The sequence below is a fragment of the Mauremys mutica genome, chromosome 6 (assembly GCF_020497125.1).
Source record: "Mauremys mutica isolate MM-2020 ecotype Southern chromosome 6, ASM2049712v1, whole genome shotgun sequence".
Lineage (NCBI taxonomy): Eukaryota > Metazoa > Chordata > Testudines > Geoemydidae > Mauremys > Mauremys mutica.
Window position 1 is genome coordinate 120,959,317 of NC_059077.1, and position 6,961 is coordinate 120,966,277.

The following is a 6,961-nucleotide window of genomic DNA, read 5'->3' on the forward strand; positions in this document are numbered from 1 at the left end:
TTGATGTTCCTTCACTTTGAAGATTCTTTATTTCAGCAATAGAGAATCATGGGCCTGAGATTATAGAAAGAGTTCTTAAACTGAAAGAAGGAGTCTGACAGTGTTTTAAATTTCATGCATGAATATTTTTGGGTGCCCCTCATTTTGGGTCTCGGTCACACATTGCATTCCATATTTGGATCTGGCCAGGTTCAAAAGAATGCTGTGCAACAAAGGATATCTACATCTATTTACAAATCAAGGGCCTGCTCTTGTTCCCATGGAAGTCAATAGTTGCTTAAAAAAAACCCCTAGATAAATTCATGGAGGATAGGTCCATTAATGGCTGTTAGCCAGGATGGGCAGGGATGGTGTCCCTAGCCTCTGTTTGCCAGAAGCTGGGAATGGGCGACTGGGAATGGATCCACTAGATGATTACTTGTTCTGTTCATTCCCTCTGGGGCATTGGCCACTGTTGGAAGACAGGATATTGGGCTAGATGGACCTTTGGTCTGACCCCGTATGGCCGTTCTTATGTTCTTATGCTTAGCCATTGACTTACATGGAAGTAGGATCAGGTCAGGGGGTAGAAGATATGTTAATATTCAAAGGAGGTATATTTAGTTGATATGGTTGGATAGTCAGGGAAAACTGAGAGTTTAAAATATACAGTGGTGGCCAGAGAGTGGTACGGGGATATGGAGTGTGTCATTAGCTTGATCCAGGGTGCTGACGTGACTCAAGAGCCTTGTCTATGCTACAGAGTGATGATAGCTGCCAGCAATGGATCTTCCCGAACAGATGTGGATAATGCTTTCAGGGCTAGTATTGATGGTACAGAACTGTTTTCCTCACGGTTACAGAAAGCGTGATTGAGACGTACCAAGAATATTTGAGACCTTGATGGACTCAGGAATGATTTTAGAGACCTAGAAGGAGCATGGTAGGTGGATTGATGAGGATTTTTGCTTACACTATGGAGAGGGACATAAGGCTGAAACTAAGGGCATGTCTATAATAGAGCTGGAAGATGTAATTTCCAGCTTGAGGAGACATACCCGCGCTAGGTCTGATCAAGCTAATGCACTAAAAATAGAAGTGTAGCAGTCCCAAGTACAATCCCATCTGAACCCTAGGCATGCAAGGTGGCTAGCTCCTTCTGCTGCTGTGGCTACACTTCTGTTTCAGCTGGCATTTCTCCTCAAGCTGGAAATTACACCTCCAGCTCCCGTGAAGGCATAACCTGAAAGAGATGCAAATAAAGCAAGACTCATTATTTGCAGTGGTGCTGAAATTGTTCTTATCCTACCTACACTAGAAGTAAAACCCTTTTCATCACCAGTTCAGAGGGTTCCATTGCGGACAAGTGTTGGCAGGAATGGGCCAGTTTCCCAATGTAGATGGAGTTTTATTCTTTGTTCTCTGCCGGTTGGGCACTGGATTATGTGACATGAGTTGAGGTATCAGTCCTGTTACTAGTAGATAGGTACTTACATCAGAAACCACCAGCACTGTCCTTAGCAGCTTCAGCAGAGACCCCAAGAACTGAATGCTATGGAGAATGACTCTCTCCCACTCAGGTCAAGGTTGAAGCAAGTTGGCAGGCCAGCCTTTAGCTGGAGAACTTCAATCTTCACTGTTGTTACTCAGGCCACTGATATCAATAGGACTACTCACATGTGTAAAGATAAGCTTGTATGTAAGTGCTTTGCTGAATGGGGCCTCAGTGTTAAGGGGGAGGGATAGCTCAGTGGTTTGAGCGTTGGCCTGCTAAACCCAGGGTTGTGAGCTCAATCCTTGAGGGGCCACTTAGGGATCTGGGGCAAAGGTCAGTACTTGGTCCTGCTAGTGAAGGCAGGGGGCTCAACTCAATGGCCTTCTAAGGTCCCTTCCAGTTCTAGGAGATAGGTGTTTCTCCAATTATTATCTTTCCCAGATTTAATTCACTAACTCATCATTAAGGAAGTATTTCCATGTCACTGTCAGTATTTAGATTCACTGGTGTTATGCATTCTTTCTTATTGTGGATAGGTTGGGGATAAAGTAAGTCTATTTAGATGGGAATTTGAAGTTGCTTACATTCCTCAGTGGAGTTCCTCCATGTTGTAGTACTTTTATTCTTTATAATGCAGCCTTTCCCCTGAGGAAGAGATCATTCAGTTACTTGAAAAAGTGCTTCAGTATGGCTGCAAACAGGTAACTTGCTCTTGTTTCTTAGTAGATATTTATTTCAAGCTAATAGCGTTTTATATAGAGTTGAAATTGCTGCCTGCTGGTCTCTTCAGCATCCGTTCTCATGCTGTATAAGCATCTCTGATAGCTCCCCGCAATGATTGCATGGTGATGGGGGAAAATAATCTTTACAGCATTAGGAAATGCTGTGAGAATCAGTTTTCTTTCTTCATTTCCTTGATTCTGCATTATTCTTGCTGAGAAGCAAATACCCTGAAGAGAATAAATGGAAAATCCAGGGAGAATGCCAGTTTGGTGACATTTTTTTATATTCTAAGGAAATCTGCAGAGCCTAACACTACTGTTTCTTTATCCGTATCCTCTGCCTCCTGCGCTAGCTGTTCTTAGACTGTGAATTCCTCCATGCACGTGCTGTCCCTTCTTGAATGTTTGCCCAGTGCCTAGCACATCATGAGCACTGCTGTAAATAAACTATCATGATAACATGCGATTGCCCCACACATCCAAGACGGAACCAAATCTCACCACTTCTTTGTCCAAAAACATCTCTAAAATCCACCCATTTCCTTCTATCCCGTCAGCCAAAGCTCTCACCCAAGCCCTCATCATCTGCTTCCTTGGTTACTGTAACTCGCTCTGCATGTCCAAACACTCACATTGGCCTCTTCCAGTCCAGTCACAGAACAGCTGTTAAGATTGTGAAACTACCAGGCAAGGAAACAATGTCACTCCCCCTGTGACTCATCCGCTAGCTTCCCTGCCTCCATTCCATTACTTCAAGCTTGTTGCCCTTGCCTTCAAAAGCCTCTTTACTTATTCTCCCTGGCCTCTTTTCACATTACCCCACTTCCTTCCCTGTTGCTGCGGGTGCCATTTGACTGCTTATCTCTGTGCTTTTTTCCACACCACCCCCCATGCATGGAATGCCCTTTCTGAGCTGATCCACAGAGCCACTTCTTTCTCCTCATTCGCATACCTCCTGAAAACCCACTGTTACTGTAACCAAAACCTAGCCAGTTTATAACAACAGCAAGGGTACAGAGTTATTTGGGATAGTCTACATATCTATGCCAAAAACAAAGACTATACCCCCACCCTGGATCACTTAGTACACCTCTACCCCGATATAACGCTGTCCTCGGGAGCCAAAAAAATCTTACCGCGTTATAGGTGAAACTGCGTTATATCGAACTTGCTTTGATCTGCCGGAGTGCACTGCCCTCTCCTCCCTCCTCCCCCCCCGCCGAGCACTGCTTTACCGTATTATATCCAAATTTGTGTTATATCGGGGTAGAGGTGTACTATCAAAATGTTGCTTATGACTGGGACGGTACAGTCTATATAATTTTATAAAAATATGCTAATGAGTGAATATAATATAGCTGAAATATGCTTCATGCAAAGTGTTTCTTGTAAGGTATCATTACAAAGCTTATAATCTACTGAGTGTGATCATCCTATTTGTATAAAGGTAACACTCTTGTATCTGAAACTAGAAATATGAAATATAACTCTGAGGGCCTATTGTAATTATGCAAAGTGTGGGTCATTAATGGTGGTTTAGAATCTTGATGACTCCCATTAACCAGGACAATTGACTGCAGATGGGTGTGTTTTACCTGTAAGTCTTCCTGTATACCTGTGTGCTGGCAAGTGGGCAATGAAGTCTTGCAGTGACATGTGATCATGTCACCTGAACTGGAATCCATCTTTAACCTGGTGTCTTTCCATTGAGAAGGAGGGAGTGGAATCCCAGAGAGGGACAAAGGATTCCCACCTTACACAAAAGATATATAAAGGGGTGGAACAGAACAAAGAGGGAGAGGAGCCGTCATGAAGAATCCCCCTAGCTACCACCTGAGCTGGAACAAGAGCTGTACCAGGGGAAAGGATTGTGCCCAGGCCTGGAAGGTGTCCAGTCTGAGAAAAAAACTTACTGAAGCATCTTTGAGGGTGAGAGTATCTGTATTCAGTTTGATTAGCCATAGATTTGCGCATTTTATTTCATTTTGCTTGGTGACTGACTTTGTTGTGTCTGTTACTACTTGGAACCACTTAAATCCTACTTTCTGTATTTAATAAAATAACTTTTTAACTTCTTAATTAACTCAGAGTATGTATTAATACCTGGGGGAGCAAACAACTGTGCATCTCTATCAGTGTTGTAAGGGGCGAACAATTTATGAGTTTACCCTGTATAAGCTTTATACAAGGTAAAACGGATTTATTTGGGTTTAGACCCCATTGGGAGTTGGGCATCTGAGTGTTAAAGACAGGAACACTTCTGTCAGCTGCTTTCAGGTAAACCTGCAGCTTTGGGGCAAGTAATTCAGACCCTGGGTCTGTGTTGGAGCAGATGGGAGAGTCTGGCTCAACAAGACAGGGTGCTGGAGTCCCGAGCTAGTAGGGAAGGCAGGAGCAGAGGTAGTCTTGGCACAGCAGGTGGCAGCTCCCAAGGGGGTTTCTGTGATTCAACCCGTCACAATGACCATAAAGCTCCTTTACTTATTTGTATGTTATCCTTTTTCCACCTTCCATCCATGTGAGATCTTTTGAGTGGGAACTGTGTCTTTTATCTTTGGAAAGTGATTAGCACATTGTAGGCACTGGGAGAAACAGAGAATAGTGACTGAGAAGTTTAGATGCACCCTTCTCTCCACTCCACCTTGGTCATCTACATTTAATTAACTCTCAAGATGACAAATCTATCTGAAATGTTGAGTCATATCCAGGTCCACTGGAGCGGGAAGGGGAATTATAGTGGAAAGAAATGGATATAAAGGAATTGTGTGGTAAGTAAAATATGGACTGTCCTTGTAACCAGGGGTAGCTCCAGGCATTAGCACGCCAAGCGCATGCTTGGGGCGGCAAGCCACTGGGGGGCGCTCTGCCGGTCGCCGCGAGGGGGGTAGGCAGGCTGCCTTTGGCAGCTTGCCTGCAGAGGGTCCGCTGGTCCCGTGGCTTCGGCGGAGGGTCCGCCAAAGCTGCGGGACCAGCAGGCCCTCTGCAGGCAAGCCGCCGAAGGCAGCCTGCCTGCCGTGCTTGGGGCGGCAAAATGCCTAGAGCCACCCCTGCTTGTAACGGAAAAGCTTTCACAGCAAGTACATACGTAAGAGATGTGCCAAAAAGAAGATGGGTATTTAGAAATTGGATCACTCTTTTTAGCATACTCAGAGAATCTAGACTCTTTAGCCAGGTTCATTGAATATTAACCTGATTCTGAATAAGTAATAAGGAATATATGCTATAGTATGTTAACATTATATTGTATCCAGTGGCATCGCCGGGTGGAGGGAACAGGGGGAGCAATAAAAAAAAAGGCACCACCCGCTGCGGTGCTTTTACTCCCCCGGCGACGGGCCCTTCACTCGCTCCGGGTGTATTCAGCAGCACTGAAGGTCCCGCCACCGAAATGCCACCGCAGACCTGGAGTGAGTGAAGGTCCCGCCGCCGAAATGCCACCGAAGACCTGCAGCGAGTGAAGGTCCTGCCGCCGAAGACCCGGAGCGCCACCGGGTGAGTAAAATAAAATTGCCGCAGCGGGTGGTGCCTTTTTTTTTTTTAGCGCTCCCCCGGGTGACTAAAAAGGCGCCAAGAAATTGACAAGGCGCCACTTGTGCTCAGTGGGGAGCAGGCTCCCCCGCTCCCGCCCCAGCTACGCTACTGATTATATCTTTGCTTTAATAAAAAGGGTGAAAAAAAAAGAAAGAAAGAAAATCTGATATAAGCAGAGGCTCATCTTTTTCAAAGTATGTATCAAATGGCTCTAGCTAAACTGGGAAATATATGCAAATTAGTTGTCAGAGCTTTTAAGAGGGGGGAGGGATAGCTCAGTGGTTTGAGCATTGGTCTGCTTAAACCCTGGGTTGTGAGTTCAATCCTTGAGGGGGCCATTTAAGAATTTGGGGCAAAAAATCTGTCAGTCCTTGGTTCTGCTGTAAAGGCAGGGCACTAGCTTCAATAACCTTTCTAGGTCCCTTCCAGTTCTGTAAGATAGGTATATCTCCTTTTATTTATATATAAAGATGAGGATTAGGAGTATAATCTATAGTCCATGGAAGTCAGTAGGAATCTTTCCATTGACTTCCATAGGTTTGGATCAGACCCTAGTCACCTACGCCCACTTAATGTTAACTGTCCTCAGTTTTTGATTTCTGTACCCCCCCAGCTCTTGTGCATTACAGTTCTGTGAATGCCAGTCATTTTCTAGATAAATGCCAGTTGTAGGCAGAGGTGAAAGTAAGAAAAATTAGTTACCAGTACAGGGGCCCGGCTCCAGGCCCCCACAAGGGGCAGGGCCTCAGGTGGAAGGGCTGGGACCAGGGGGTCAGCCTCCCCCTGACAGCCCTTCCACATTGCCCAGCCTGCGCCACCCAGGGCAATTTAAAGGGCCCGGGGCTCTGGCCACTGCTGCAGTAGCCCCAGTCGGGAGCCCCAGGCCCTTTTAAATCACCAGGCTCCAGGGCAGCTGCTCCTCCTCCCCCATCAGCAGCTCTGGGGGGTGCAAAAGGGCAGCGATGTTAAAGCGCTGTCATAGCAGCACTTTAACATCAGCTGTGTATGGGCTGGTACCAGCGGCCACTTCTTACCAGTATGCCGTACCGGCTCACTTTCACCTCTGGTTGTAGGAAGCCTGTCTCATTTACATGCCTGAAGAATTTTAGACAGCTGGTTTTAAAATCCCATACAATAATCTGAAAAAGACATATTCTATTAAATGAATCATGTCTGAAGTAGACAGCCTTTAGCAACATTAAGTAAAGACTTAATCGACACAATGTCTTTCCAG